The 15,864-nt window shown below is 51.0% G+C and overlaps 1 protein-coding gene across 1 annotated transcript in view; it reads left to right on the top strand.

Annotated features, from left to right (window-relative positions):
- Positions 1-15,864, top strand: part of NKAIN1 (sodium/potassium transporting ATPase interacting 1) — a 211,299-nt gene that overhangs the window by 166,229 nt on the left and 29,206 nt on the right. The window lies entirely within an intron of this gene.

Below are 15,864 nucleotides of genomic sequence, written 5' to 3'. Positions count from 1 at the left end.
CTCAGTGCACGAGGAGTAAGGGAAGTCGGAGGAAGAGTACTCGATTTCGAAATAAGTGCTGTGTAGATGCCCCCGATTTCGAAATAAGCGACACAACTACTGTAGCTCAATTTGTGTCGCTTATTTCAAGTTAAGCCCCGCTGTGTGGACACCCTGCCTGGTGACGCCCAATGCAGCGGAGTGCGGCACCACAAAGTACCACACCCACTGTCAATAGGGGCGATAACTAGCGGCTGAAGAGCTTGCAGCGTGGTTTGTCGGTAGCTGGGCCAGGGTGTAGGCCCCTGGTCATTTAACTGACTTTGCTTGTAACTCTCCAACACCTGCTTTCCTGAGGGGAAGTGGTTGGCTGAGGGACTGGGATTCTGAGCAGAGCTGGGGGAGCCCTGGAGTTCAGGGCTACAGAGTTAGTAGGAGCAGATCTTGAGTACTGGGGAGCCTTTGACTCCCGGTAAATGCCTGGGTGAAGTGTTAGCCTGACTGTAGCCTGACCAGCCGAAGGAGGGTCCCACCCGCTGCCGGCCGGGGGCAGGGTCTGGCCCTTCTGAGCTGGGGTGATGCCGAACATGACAGCGCCATACTGGCTATTTCTGCCCTTCTCAGCGGAGTCCTGGCATGAGAGAGTTTTGTAGCAGAGAGGAGCCTTCCGGGAGAACCTGGGTGCAGAGACGGGCCCCTGACCATGCTCTGAATAACCCCCCCTCCAGCAGTACAGCCATCCCAGAGGCTGTGTGCACAACCGTCCCACTGGGACGCTCGTTGGGGCTGTGTGCACAACCGTCCCACTGGGACGCTCGTTGGGGCTGTGTGCACAACCGTCCCCCTGGGATGCTCGTTGGGGCTGTGTGCACAACCGTCCCACTGGGACGCTCGTTGGGGCTGTGTGCACAACCGTCCCCCTGGGATGCTCGTTGGGGCTGTGTGCACAACCGTCCCAGTGGGTCCCACATTGGGGCTGTGTGGATTAGGGAGCTGGCACAGCGGCTGGTTACATTGCATAAGGCACTTCTGGAAGGTGCTCAGATGCTGCAGTGATGGGGACCAGCTGTGAACCTGAACAGGGGAGAGCAAAACGAGCACTGGAGACCTCATCCAGAAGCCTGCACTGGTTTTGCGTTCACCGACTTACTCGTTTCTCTGCACCAAGCGCCACCTCCTGCGGGGCCACCGGGCGCCCCACCAGCTGGTGCTGCCAAGAGGGGGAAGGGCTGGGCACGGCCCAGGGGACAGCGGCTCGGAGCTCCGTGACGAGATGCCAAGCAGCAGCTGCAGCCTCCCAGCCAAGCCCAGAAGGACGAACACGAAGCCATCTGCACCTACGTGCCACGTGGGCGTCCAGCAGCAGGCAGAGGCTCAACGCAGCCGCCGGGACGTGAGCTGAGCAACACTCCCTGCGTGGATGTGAGGGCAGATTGCCACGCTCGCGCTGGTCCCAAAGGCTACGTCTGCACAGCTCCGCAAAGTGCACGCACACACGCCGTTCTTTCCACATAACCTCGGAACCCTGTCCAGCCGGAGGACTCCTGCAGCCCTCGTAGCATGAGGAGCCAGGGAAGGCGGAGGAGGCGTGCTCTGTTGCGAAGGCAGTGCTGTGTGGGCGCACCCACACTCAAAAGACGTGATTTCAACGAAAGTTACACAATTAGCGTAGCTCAAACTGCATAGCTCACTTCGAGGTTAGCCCTGCCGCGTAGACGGCCCCAAAGTGCACCGGATCACAAGTCATGTGATTTGGGGCCAGCGCTGTAGGGTTTTATTAATCTGATGCTGGTCCTATGAAACAGTCATTGTGGGTCGTTGCATGATGGAGGAAGGTTTGCAAAGCACAGAGATGTTTAGCCAGGCAAGTGCTTTTTGGAAACCTTCTTCTACAACACAGAGTCCTGCAAGAGCATCAAAGGGCCCCCGCGCAGCCGCAGCTTCGACATTCCCACAATGCAAATGGGTAACGAGCACAAAGAATGCGGGTCTCTGTCGCCATTAGCAGGACTCTGGCAAAGCATTCATTGCAGAACCATGCTCCCGGGGGTTTGCTTGGGCAGATTCCAGGTGTGTCTGTGTGGTCACAGCTGCTGCCCAGTACAGCTGCGGGGCTGCAGCACATCTGGTGGAGACACTAAGCCATCAGGAGAGAGCTCTCCCATCGGCATAAAATCCCAGCTCCGCCCACGGCACAAGCTCTGCTGGCAGGAGCAGCTCTCCCGTGGGCACAGCGCAGCGCCCGCCGTCCTGCCCCTGTACCTTACGGCGCTCCAGAGGGTGGAATGTTGCCAGCCCTGCGCGATTTCCGTTTTGCTGACTGGGGCTGCAGAGTAGCTACGGCCTGAGTTGAAAGCTGAGGAAGGATTCCAGCTCAGTGTGCAGGCAGTTCCCTAGCAGCAGCTGTTCTGCGTGAGGGCAGGCGGTTACCCACCGCTCTGTCACGGAAGCAAAGGGGCATTTGGGTTCATTACACAGGTATAATTATGGGAGCAGGTAGATTCCTTTTAAAGTTGCTTGGCACTTTGGAGTCTTCTTCTGGCTTGTCTGCATGGGGCATTAGCATGTGGCAATGGGGGAGGGATAGCTCAGTGGTTTGAGCATTAGCCTGCTGAACTGAGGGTTTTGAGTTCAATCCTTGTGGAGGCCATTTACAGATTTGGGGAAAAATTCATTGGGGTGGTACTTGGTCCTGCCATGTAGGCAGGGGACTGGACTCGGTGACCTTTCAAGGTCTCTTCCAGTTCTAGGAGGTAGGCAATCTCCATTAATTATAAAAAAAAAATCAGGGTGTGAATCCAGCACAGCTGCATTTTGCACGGTCATGATCCCCATGACTGCTGCGGCAGCGCATGAGCGGTGCCGTTGGGCGCTGTGACGTGGTCCCGTTTCAAACAGCAGCACATCAAAGCGGCCTCTGTTCTGGGACGGTGTCTGTGCCGGATGCCACCGTCAGGCACGCTCGTGGCTACAGCCAACCTAGACAAAATATCCTCTTGGTTTTACTCTCCTCCCAATACTGTAGGGATCGGCAAGCTGTCCGATCTAGGGCAGGCTAGAGACAAGCCGGGGATGTTTGTGGCACAGCAGGAATTGAACTCGAGTCAGTGCTCTAACCACTGAGCCATCGTTCCTCTTTTCCCGCCGCCATCAGAGCGGGGTATTTTACCTGCTCCACCCTCCTAGGCAGTCCTCAGTTACAGCCAGTGTGAAACATTATCTCCTCCTAGTCAGTGTTTGAAATGGTAGCAGCAGTGCCAGCAGGAAGAATGGCATGGGAGTGGCAGTACACTGTGCAGAAAGACGGACACCCACAGAGCCATAATCACAGACTGTTACCGATCCAACCTGCTCCATTTATTTGTTCCCCGGCGGAGGAAAGGAAATGTAAGCACAGCTATGGGCGAATTAAAAAAAAATCGATTTCATTTATTTTCACTGAATAGTCCTGCAGACAGCCGCACATGAGTGCTGAGTGCTCGGCCGGTAATTAAATGTACACTCACACTGATAGCCATCCAGCAGCAGTTACTGCTCATCTGCAAATCATTCTTTCCAGCCAGCTGGCAGCATCCGATCACCAAACGGAGACCGTGGTTTACCGCAGCCAGCCAGTAAATCAGACAAAAAGCCCCAGCCAGGAACATCCCTCCAGACCACATCCAATAGGAGACTCACATAGGGTAGCTGCTAGGCCCCTTCTATTTTACGTGCTCGCACGGCTCCCATCGCCACATTGTGTGAGTGCTCAATCTCATGGGTTTAGCCTCACCCAGCTCCGCGAGGCAGGGCAGTGGCATGGTCCCTGTTGTACGGACAGGAAACAGAGGCAAACCAAGGCTAAGTGACTTGCCTAAGGTCACAGAAAAAGCAACAAACTTCTGGGCCATCCCCGCCCTTGCTTGATCTATCTTCATTTCATCACCCAAAGCTGCTGCTGCAGCACAACTCGGTCTCTGGATTCGTCACTCTCTCCCAGTTTGGAACCAGATTTTTCTGGGAGTTAGGTCTCAGTCTCTGCTCTCCCAATCTGTGCCGGGTACGTGTTCCTGCTGGAGGCTGCCTAGGGTACGAGGGCCACGCAGAACCCGGGGGGAGCTCTCTTCCCCGCACAGCCTGCCGGGACAGCTCAGGTCACTAACGCGAGCATTCGGTTGCATTTTGAGGCTGGCACTTGGGGCTCCAGTGCAGCTTCCCAGAGGGGTCCTGAAGCCGCTGGGCAGGAGAGCTGTGGGGGAAGGGGGTGCTTGGCACCTGTGCAGTTAGGCTGAGATAACCGTACGGCTGTCAGAGGGCGCAGTCTGGATCCTGCACGATTCAATGACTCAATAAGAGAGAGAGGACACTGAGCTGGGAGAGTGTGGCAGGTTTGTGACACTGGCACGGCGCCTCCTGCTGGCCTGTCTGTAAATTAACTCTTCCAGCCCTGCAGCACCCCCTGTTGGCTGTTGTCTTGCCCTTAGATACCTGTCATTTTCTGCCCTTGTCAAGCCCTGTGTCCCTCCTGGCCCACAATGTGCATTTCGTCATGGCACTGCCCCATGGCCGGGGCCCTCCCCTCCCAGGGAACCCCTATCCCCTAGACCCATCTTATCAGTGACTGCCAGGTGACACCTAGCCCCTGTCCCAGGGGCAAACTGAAGTCTGACATGGCCACTGGCACTCATCACTGGCAAGGGGGCGTGGACCTGCTGCCTTCTGCTGCCCTGGCTGCCCCCCTGCAGCAGCCCAGTACCCCCAAGCCCAGTACCCCCCAGCTCTGCCTGCCTTTCCCCAGCCCTGCTCTGTCTCGGGTACCCTCTAGCTCCGTGGTCACCAACCAGTAGATCGTGATCTACCGGTAGATCTCGGAGGCTCTAAGAGTAGCTCTTGAGCCCTCTCTGAGCTGCGTGCCTGCGCAGTACATTTACATTAGATTTCCTCATTTGAGGAGCAGCTACTCACTGAGCAACAGCACAGGTGAGTAGCTGCGAGGAATGGTGGGAATTTTTTTTAAAGTAGCAGTATAAGGATTGGGGATAGCAAGTGATGGAGAGGAGGAGAATAGAGAGGGCGGGGCTTCAAGGAAGGGGCGGGGCTTCAAGGAAGGGGTGGGGTGGTAGATCTTGGTTTGGTCTGTCATTTAAAAAGTGATCTTGGGTGTAAAAAGGTTGGAGACCACTGGTCTAGCTGCTCAGAGAGCCAGGTCCCTCCTGCTCCATGGTTGGTGCAAGAGTGTGTCTGAGACTAGCAGCCCCTATTTATACTGCCCCAGTTGGGTCCTTATTACCTGCTACCTCATCTGCTTGCTCCATGGTCCCTGCCCGCCCTCAGGCTTATCTCACCCGGAGCAGGGTAGCGGCCCACCTCTGGAGGGGTTGCAAGCACTTTGAAGGACAGGATTAGAATTCAGAACGGCCTTGACAGATTAGATGATTGGTCTGAAATTAACAAGATGAAATTCAATAAAGACAAGTGCAAAGAACTGTTCTTAGCAAGGACAAACCAAAAGCACGACTCCTAAACAGGGAATGCCTGGCTGGGTCGTAGCATCACCGGCATGGATCGGTGGTCAGAGTGGATCACAAATTGAATGAGTCAGCTGTGTGAGGCCATTGCAAAACAGGCTCACGCCATTCTGGGTTGCACTGACAGGTGTGTTGTGTGCAAAGTAGGGGAGGTAATTGTCTGGCTTTACTCACTACTGGTGAGGCCCCCTCTGGAGTATTGTGTCTAATCTGGGTGCTGCACTTGAGGAAGGAGTTGGATGAATTGGAGTGAATCCAGAGAAAAGCAACAAAAATGATCAAAGGTTTAGAAAACTTGACCTAAGAGGAAAGATGAAAAAACCGCTGGGCATGTGTAGTCTGGAGAAAAGCAGACCAAGGGGAGACCTGATAACAGTCCTCAGATATATCACGGGCTGTTGCAAAGAGGACAGTGATCAATTGTTCTCCACGTCCACCGAAGGCAGGACAAGAAGTAATGGGCTTAATCTGCCACAAGGGAGATTTAGGTTGGATAGCAGGCAAACCTTGCGAGCACAGAGGACAGTTAAGCTGTGGAACAGGCTTCCAGGGGAGGCTGTGGAATTGCAGTCAGTGGAGATTTCTACAGTCAGGCTGGACCAACCCCTCTCAGGGTCTAGATTTACTAAGCCAGGGGTGGGCAAGAGGCAGCTAGTGGGCCACGTGGCCGTGGCCGCCTTGCCAGCACCCTGACTACACAGCAGCCGCAGCCGCAGCCGCAGCCGCAGCCGCAGCCGCTTTAAACAGCAGGCTGCTAATTGCTCTGCAGTATAGGCAGGGAGGAGAACGCTACACTCGCAGTCCCCGTCCCTTAGCAAAATCCTCCAGCTCCCATTGGCCAGTCTTCGGCCAATAGGAGCTGAGAAATTTTGTTGGAGTCAGGGGCAGCAAATGAAGCCTCCTCACTCCCCCATCTGTGCTGGAGCAAGAGCCATGTGGAGCAGCTGCCCAGCACGCAGGCAGGGAGTCTGCAGAGCTGCTGGCTGGGAGCTGCCTGGTAAGCACCTCCTAGCCAGACCCTGCCTGTGGCACCCCACCACCCTCCTCCCAACTACCTGTCCCAGGCCACCCCCCCAAACCCTCTGTATCCCCTCTCCCCACCTCCCCCAGGTCACAACTCCCTCCCAGACCCCGTATCCTCTCCTGCACCCCTCCCTCCTCCAGGCCAGAATCCTTCCCTGCACCCATACCCCTCCCTGACCCTGCACCCCATTCCCCTGCCCCATGTCACCACCCAAATCCTCTGCATCCTCTTCCCCCAGGTCACAACTCCCTCCCAGACCCTGCACCCTCTCCTGCACTCCTTCCCCAGGCCAGAATCCTTTTCTGCACCCATAACCCCTCCTGGACCCTTCACCCCGAACCCCTGCCCCTCCTTCACCCAAACTCCCTTCAAACCCCACACTTCCTCCTGCACCCCAGAACTCTGTCATCCAAGACCCTGCACCTCCGCCACAGAAGTGCGGCCCTTGGCCACTTACCAAAATCTTGGAGTGCCCCTCCCCCCCCCCCATTAAAATGTATGGCCACCCCGGTCTAGATCAAACTACATTGCATTGTGAGGCCCTTCTGGCAACAAAAATCACTGCCTGGCTCCAGGAGCGGGGCTGAAGCCTGAGCCCCACCACCCTGGGAGAGGGACCCAGAGCCAACGCCCAAGGGCTTCAACCCCAGGCAAAGGGCCTGTAACCTGATCCCATGAGTTACATGGGATCCCGACTCAGAGTGGGAGAATCGCTGGCCTAGAACCACAGAACACTAGGACTGGAAGGGACCTCAAGAGTCATCGAGTCCAATCCCTACCCCCACGGCAGGACCCAGCACCATCTCGATCATCCCTGATGGGAAGCTCCATCCCTGGAGATATTTAAGAGCAGGTTAGATAGACACCTCGACCTCCCTACACAACTTATTCCAGTGTTTAACCACCCTGACAGGGAGGAAATGTTTCCTAATGTCCCACCTAACCCGCCCTTGCTGCAGTTTAAGCCCATTGCTTCCAGTCCTGTCAAGGACTACTACTTCCAGAGGCCAATTGTTCTACTTGGCCTCTACTTCCAGAGGCCAAGTAGAACAATTTCCCCCCCTCCTCCCTGTGATACCTGAAAACTGCTCTCATGTCCCCTCAGTCTTCTCTTTTCCAAATTAAACAAGCCCAATTCCTTCAGCCTTGCCTCATTGCTCATATTTTCTAGACCTTTCATCATTTTTGTTGCTTGTCTCTGGACCCTCTCCAATTATGTGTGAAATGAATTGTTCCTTCCTAAGTGGAACACTTTGCATTTGTCCTTATTAAACCTCATCCTATTTACCTCAATCCATTCCTCCAATTAGTCCAGATAATTTTGAATTACGACCCTATCTTCCAAAACACTTGCAACCCCTCCCAGCTTGGTGTCATCTGCAAACTTAATCTCTCTATACCAATATCTAAATAGTTGAAGAAGGTATTGAACAGAACCGGTCCTAAAACAGACCCCAGTGGAACCTGACTTGTTATGCCCTTCCAGCATGACTGTGAACCATTAATAATGACTCTCTGATAACGGTTATCCAGCCAATTATGCATCCACCTTACAATAGCCCCATCTAAGTTGTATTTGCCTAGTTTATTGATAAGAAGGTCATATGCGACTGTATCAAATGTCTTACAAAAGTCTAGGTATACCACGTCCACTGCTTCTCCCTTCTCCACAAGACTCACTATCCTATCAAAGGAAGCTATCAGCTTGGTTTGGCATGATTTGTTCTTTACTAATCCATGCTTTTTGTAACCTGTCACCTTATTTTCTTCCAGCTGTTTGCAGATGAATTCTTTAATTACCTGCTCCATTATCTTTCCTGGCTCAGAAATTAAACTGACTGGTCTGTAGTCTCCCGGGTTGTTCTTATTTCCCTTTTTATAGATGGGCACTAGATTTGCCCTTTTCCAGTCTTCTGGAATCTCTCCCGACTTCCATGATTTTTCAAAGATGACAGCTAAAGCCTCAGCTACCTCCTCTATCAGCTTCTTGAGTATTCTGGGATGCATTTCATCAGGCCCTGGTGACTTGCTGACATCTAACTTTTCTAAGTGATTTTTACTTGTTCTTTTTTTATTTTAACATCTAAACCTACTGCATTTCCACTGCATTCACTACGTTAGTCATCTTCATCAAACTTGTTGGTGAAGTCCGAAACAAAGAAGTAATTAAGCCCCTCTGCCATTTCCAAGTTTCCTGTTATTGTTTCTCCCTTCTCACTGAACAATGGGCTTACCCTGTCCTTGGTCTTCCTCTTGCTTCTAATATATTTATAGAATGTCTTCTTGTTATCCTTTGGCTACGTCTAGACGGGCATGATTTTCCGCAAATGCTTTTAATGGAAAAGTTTTTCCGTTAAAAGCATTTGCGGAAAAGAGCGTCTAGATTGGCACGGACGCTTTTCCGCAAAAGCACTTTTTGCAGAAAAGCGTCCGTGCCAATCTAGATGCGGTTTTGCGCAAGAAAGCCCCGATTGCCATTTTCACAATCGGGGCTTTTTTGTGCAAAACAATACCGCGTTGTCTACACTGGCCCTCTTGCACAAAAGCATTTGCACAAGAGGGCTTTTGCCTGAACGGGAGCAGCATAGCATTTCCGCAAGAACACTGACAATCTTACATGAGATCGTCAGTGTTCTTGCGGAAATTCAAGCGGCCAGTGTAGACAGCTGGCAAGTTTTTCCGCAAAAGCACCTGCTTTTGCGGAAAAACTTGCCAGTCTAGACACAGCATTTATGTCTCTAGCTAGACTGAGCTTGTTTTGTGCTTTTGCTTTTCTAATCTTGCCCCTGCATACCTGCATAATCTTGCCCCTGCATCCTTTGTAATTTGACCTAGTTTCCACTTTTTATATGAATCCTTTTTGATTTTTAGACCATGCAAGATCTTCTGGTTTAGCCAAGGCAATCTTTGGCCATACTTTCTATAGCCTAGATGACTTCTTGAGATTCCTTCCAGGCCTGCATTTCTGTGAGTCTATAATGGCTGCCCCCAGAAGATCCAAGTTTCCAAAATGGTTGCCCAAACGGCATGTGCAAATCTCACATTTCTTCATGAACACACAGGTCTCGTGCTGCACTGAAACCCTGGGCCCCCTTGGAACTCCCACCTTTCTTATCGCTGGGATTGTGAAGGAGGGTCGGTCGCAAGCAAGGCAAGACTTGGCTCCAGGTTCAAAGCTGATCTGAAACTTCAGACACTTGAAAAGATTCTGCTAACTCTGGGCTGAGCCTGTGGTTCCGCCAGCCCACCGTGGGGGTTTATCTGAGAAGCATTCTGGCTCTTGCTTGAGTATACCAATGAAGCCTTTGATGGGGTCTGTCTCTGCATGCTAGTTACGGTAGCTGGGTTAGTGACTACTAGTTCTGGTGTCTAAGGTCTGATGTCTACACTAGAAAATTAGGTTGGCTTAACTAAGTCGCTTGTGTGCATGAAAAATTCTCACCCCAGGCAATGTAGTTAAGACGACCTAACCCCTCTTTGCTACACCAGTGGGAGAACCTCTCTCTCATTGGCATCACGTGTCCACATCAAAGTGCTCCATGCTGTAGCCCTGCCATAACTTAAGAGATGCAGCACAAAGGACAGCCCTAGCTGGCCTCTAGCATTTGCTATAGAAAGAAGTGTCCAATCCTGGGCAAACAGAGGCACACTGGCACCTTGCTGGGTGCTGCTTACCAAAAGGGAGCCGTCGGCAGCTGCTTTAATTACAAAGCGGTGGCCAGAGAATCATAGAATCATAGACTAATAGGACTGGAAGGGACCTCGAGAGGTCATCGAGTCCAGCCCCCCGCCCTCAAGGCAGGACCAAGCTCCGTCTACACCATCCCTGACAGATGTCTAACTAACCTGTTCTTAAATATCTCCAGAGAGGGAGATTCCACCACCTCCCTTGGCAATTTATTCCAATATTTGACCACCCTGACAGTTAGGAATTTTTTCCTAATGTCCAATCTAAACCTCCCCTGCTGCACTTTAAGCCCATTACTCCTTGTCTTGTCCTCAGTAACCAAGAGGAACAAATTTTCTCCTTCCTCCTTGTGACACCCTTTTAGATATTTGAAAACCGCTATCATGTCCCCCCTTAATCTTCTTTTTTCCAAACTAAACAAGCCCAGTTCATGAAGCCTGGCTTCATAGGTCATGTTCTCTAAACCTTTAATCATTCTTGTGGCTCTTCTCTGTACCCTTTCCAATTTCTCCACATCTTTCTTGAAATGTGGCGCCCAGAACTGGATACAGTACTCCAGCTGAGGCCTAACTAGTGCAGAGTAGAGCGGCAGAATGACTTCACGAGTTTTGCTTACAACACACCTGTTGATACAACCTAGAATCATATTTGCTTTTTTTGCAACAGCATCACACTGTTGACTCATATTCAACTTGTGGTCCACTATGACCCCTAGATCCTTTTCCGCCATGCTCCTTCCTAGACAGTCGCTTCCCATCTTGTATGTATGGAACTGATTGTTCCTTCCTAAGTGGAGCACTTTGCATTTCTCTTTATTAAACCTCATCCTGTTTACCTCTGACCATTTCTCTAACTTGCTAAGGTCATTTTGAATTATGTCCCTATCCTCCAAAGAAGTTGCAACCCCACCCAGTTTGGTATCATCTGCAAACTTAATAAGCGTACTCTCTATCCCAATATCTACATCATTGATGAAGATATTGAACAGTACGGGTCCCAAAACAGACCCTTGAGGAACTCCACTTGTTATCCCTTTCCAGCAGGATTTAGAACCGTTAACAACAACTCTCTGACTACGGTTATCCAGCCAATTATGCACCCACCTTATCGTGGCCCTATCTAAGTTATATTTGCCTAGTTTATCAATAAGAATATCATGCGAGACCGTATCAAATGCCTTACTAAAGTCTAGGTATATGACATCCACCGCTTCTCCCTTATCCACAAGGCTCGTTATCTTATCAAAGAAAGCTATCAAATTAGTTTGGCATGACTTGTTCTTCACAAACCCATGCTGGCTATTCCCTATCACTTTATTACCTTCCAAGTGTTTGCATATGATTTCCTTAATTACCTGCTCCATTATCTTCCCTGGGACAGACGTTAAACTGACCGGTCTGTAGTTTCCTGGGTTGTTCTTATTCCCCTTTTTATAGATGGGCACAATATTTGCCCTTTTCCAGTCTTCTGGAATCTCCCCTGTCTGCCATGATTTTTCAAAGATCATAGCTAAAGGCTCAGATACCTCCTCTATCAGCTCCTTGAGTATCCTGGGATGCATTTCATCAGGACCTGGTGACTTGCTGACATCTAACTTTCCTAAGTGATTTTTAACTTGTTCTTTGTGTATCCTATCTTCTAAACTTACCCTCTCTCTGCTTGTATTCACTATGTTAAGCACACCTCCAGACTTCTCGGTGAAGACCGAAACAAAGAAGCCATTGAGCATCTCCGCCATTTCCCAGTTCCCTGTTACTGCTTCTCCCTCCTCACTAAGCAGTGGGCCTACGCTGTCCTTGGTCTTCCTCTTGCTTTTAATGTATTTATAAAGGTCTTCTTGTTTCCCTTTATGCCTGTAGCTAGTTTGATCTCATTTTGTGCCTTTGCCTTTCTAATCTTGTCCCTGCATTCCCGTGTTGCTTGCCTATATTCATCCTTTGTTAGTTGTCCTAGTTTCCATTTTTTATATGACTCCTTTTTTATTTTGAGATCATGCAAGATCTCCTTGTTAAGCCAAGCTGGTCTTTTGCCATATTTTCTATCTTTCCTACACAGCGGAATTGTTTGCTTTTGGTCCCTTTGAAATACTTCCAACTCTCCTCAGTTGTTTTTCCCTTCAGTCTTGCTTCCCATGGGACCTTACCTACAAGTTCTCTGAGCTTATCAAAATCTGCCTTCCTGAAATCCATTACCTCAATTGTGCTGGTCTCCCTTCTACCTTTCCTTAAGATCATGAACTCTATTATTTCGTGATCACTGTCCCCTATACTGTCTTCCACTTTCAAGTTCTCAACTAGTTCCTCCCTATTTGTTAAAACCAAATCCAGAACAGCTTCTCCTCTGGTAGCTTTTTCAACCTTCTGAAACAGAAAGTTGTCTCCAATGCAGTCCAGAAACTTATTGGATAGCCTGTGCCTCGCTGTGTTAGTTTCCCAACATATGTCTGGATAGTTGAAGTCCCCCATCACCACCAAATCTTGGGCTTTGGATAGTTTTGTTAATTGTTTAAAAAAGGCCTCATCCACCTCTTCCACCTGGCTAGGTGGCCTGTAGTAGACTCCTAGCATGATATCACCCTCGTTTTTTACCCCTTTTAGCTTAACCCAGAGACTCTCTACACAGCTATCTCCTACGTTCATCTCCACTTCAGTCCAAGTGTGTACATTTTTAATATACAAGGCAACCCCTCCTCCCTTTTTTCCCTGTCTGTCCTTCCTGAGCAAGCCGTACCCTTCCATACCAACATTCCAATCATGCGTCCCATCCCACCAGGTTTCTGTAATACCAATGATATCATAGTTGTAATTATTGGTTAGCAATTCCAGTTCTTCCTGCTTATTACCCATACTTCTTGCATTTGTATATAGGCATCTAAGATACTGATTTGATCTTGCCTCCCTGTTGTGCCCTGATCCTCCTTTCTCCTTGCCATTATAGGCCGTAGTCACCCCCATTTCCAACCCATCTCCCAGTCCCGCACATTCAGCACTTACCTGTGGGCTTTGCTCACCTGCCCCCGTCGAACCTAGTTTAAAGCCTTCCTCACAAGGTTAGCCAGTCTGTGTCCAAACAAGGCCTTCCCGCTCCTGGAAAGGTGAACTCCATCTCCGCCAAGCAGTCCTTCCTGGAAGAGCACCCCGTGATCAAGGAAGCCGAATCCCTCCTGGTGACACCATCGTCGCAGCCAGACATTCACCTCCAGGATGCACCTCTCTCTGCCCGGGCCCCTACCTTTGACAGGAAGGATAGAAGAGAATACCACCTGCGCTCCAAACTCCTTCACCCGTACTCCCAAGGCCCTGTAGTCACACTTGATCCGCTCAGTGTCACACCTGGCAGTATCATTTGTGCCCACGTGGATGAGTAGCATGGGGTAGTAGTCAGAGGGCCGGATAATCCTCGACAATGCCTCCGTAACATCTCGGATACGGGCCCCTGGCAGACAGCATACCTCTCGAGTTGAACTGTCAGGGCGACAGATGGGTGCCTCCGATCCCCTCAGAAGAGAGTCTCCAACCACCACTACCCTACGTTTCCTCCTCGCAGTGGTGGCAGGAGACTGCTCAGCCTTGGTGGTGCAAGGCCTGGTCTCCTCCACTGTGGGGGGTGACTCCTTGTCTCCTGCAGAAAGTAAAGTGTAACGGTTATGTAACAACACAGTGGGAGGGTTAGGAGCAGGGGTGGAACACTGCCTGCTGCCGGAAGTAACCAGCTGCCAGTGCTCACCCTGCACCACCGCCTCCTCCATAAGTGGCTGGTCAACAGTCCCACATCCTAGGTCAAGTATCAGAGAGGTAACCGTGTTAGTCTGAATCTGCAAAAGTGACGAGGAGTCCTGTGGCACCTTATAGACTAACTGAAGTGTAGGAGCATAAGCTCCTAGGTCAGTGACCTCAGTGGACTCCACAGGAATACTGTCCAGGAATTCCTCATGGCCTCGAATGCACCTCAGCCTGGCCACCTCCTCCTGTAGCTCTCCCACCTGCTGCCTGAGAGATTCCACCAGCAGGCACCTTTCACAACGGTTGTCTCCCCCAGCCTGGAGATCACTCAGTGGGAATTGCAAGCCAATTGCAAGGGAATTGCAGAAGACTACAGGTCCCAGAATGCATTGCACTGGCAGCTGTTCAGTCACTGGGTCACACCTGCATTGGGCAATGTGACCCTGAGCTGCACTTTGGCCACCTCTGCCTTAGTATCAGCACTAATTGCCCCTGGCCTTCGTTAGGGGAGGAAGGTGATCTCAGTCTGGCTCCCGTTCTTCATTTCCCTTCCCCAGCCCTGCAAACCGACACTGTAGAAAATAAAAATCTCCCGGTGGGATTGAACCCCGCCCGTTGTATATGTTGTTATGTCTGTTGGAACCTGGCAAAGGGTGTATCTGCCTCTGCTGTCGCTGGGCTGTCTTTGCATTCCATACAGCGCACGGCTTTCAAACACACCCGTGCAGTCAACACACTTTTAATATTAATGCCACTGTAGTTGAGATTCAAATGCATCTTTTTAATGGAATATCTTATTAGACTGGGAAACGCAGGCTGCTGTGAAAGCTGAGAGCTCCTTGAATATTCAGTTAGAAAGACAAATAGGCCTGCAGGGTGGCCCCTTGACTTCAGTCTGATTTCCAGAACACTAATAGGATAATCCATGGGAGTCAGTGCTTCTCAAATGCTGTGGATATCTCTGTGCATCTTTCCAGAACATCAGCTACACCAGCTCTCTCAGGGTACAATCGGCGCAGCCGCGTTATGTCGGAGTCACTGACGTTATTTGGAAATAAAATCTACACAGCAAGCCGTTATTTCGAAATACTGTCGAGCTGGAGGACTTCTTACTCCAACTCCTGGAACCCTCATTCCACGAGGAGCAAGGGAAGTCAGAGGAAGAGTGTTCTTGATGTGCAGACAGCGCCAAATGCCAAATTCAGCCATGTCAACTTCAGCTACTCAATTGAAGTAGCTGAAGTTGCGTCGCTTAATTCGACTTTTGCCCTGCAGTGTAGACGTGCCCTCAGAGTGTTTCGGAGGTTCTGCTATGCAGGGAAAGGGGAGAGAATCTAATTTGCTTAAATACCAGTTTCCTGTCCAAAAGTTGCCTTGCATTCAGGTGGAGTGGCTGCCCATGTTGCAGGGGATTCACAGACCTCCCGGGGTGTCCGTAGGAGGGTGTGGGTTTCAAGTGCACGGAGGACTTTGGAGGACAATTCCTCCCTGGCGTTTCAGTGGGAAGAATTAAGTGACAAAGCTGAGAGCGCGTATAGGAATAGCACAGACCAGCTTCTCTTGTCTTAGCGCCACCGGTCGGTGCTATCACCTGGCGCTCGGCCCAGAGAGACAGTCGTGGGCGAGAGGGGGACGGGAATTTGTCCAGGGAGAGTTAGAGGCATGAACTGGGTCGTGGTTCAAAAACTGCAGTGGAAGGAGCTGCAGAGCGACACAGCACCTGCCCCTTGCTCCAGCTCTGAGGAGCCATTGGGGGGTCTGGAGTGAGTGGCAGGGGAGGGGGGCAAGATCAAAGGTCAGGAGGAGCAAGCCCCTGGGCCGTTCTGAGAGCTGGGGGGCAGGCAGTTTGTACTGGAGTCAGAGATGGGAGGCAGTGGGGGGTGGAGAGAAAAGCCACTGAGAACGTCCACAGATGGCAAGAGGGAGAGACAGGAACCCAGTGAA

The sequence above is a fragment of the Pelodiscus sinensis genome, chromosome 26 (assembly GCF_052426305.1).
Source record: "Pelodiscus sinensis isolate ZL-2025 chromosome 26, ASM5242630v1, whole genome shotgun sequence".
Classification (NCBI taxonomy): Eukaryota; Metazoa; Chordata; order Testudines; family Trionychidae; genus Pelodiscus; species Pelodiscus sinensis.
Note: the sequence above shows the minus strand (reverse complement) of the source record. Positions and strands in the feature narration are given on the sequence as shown.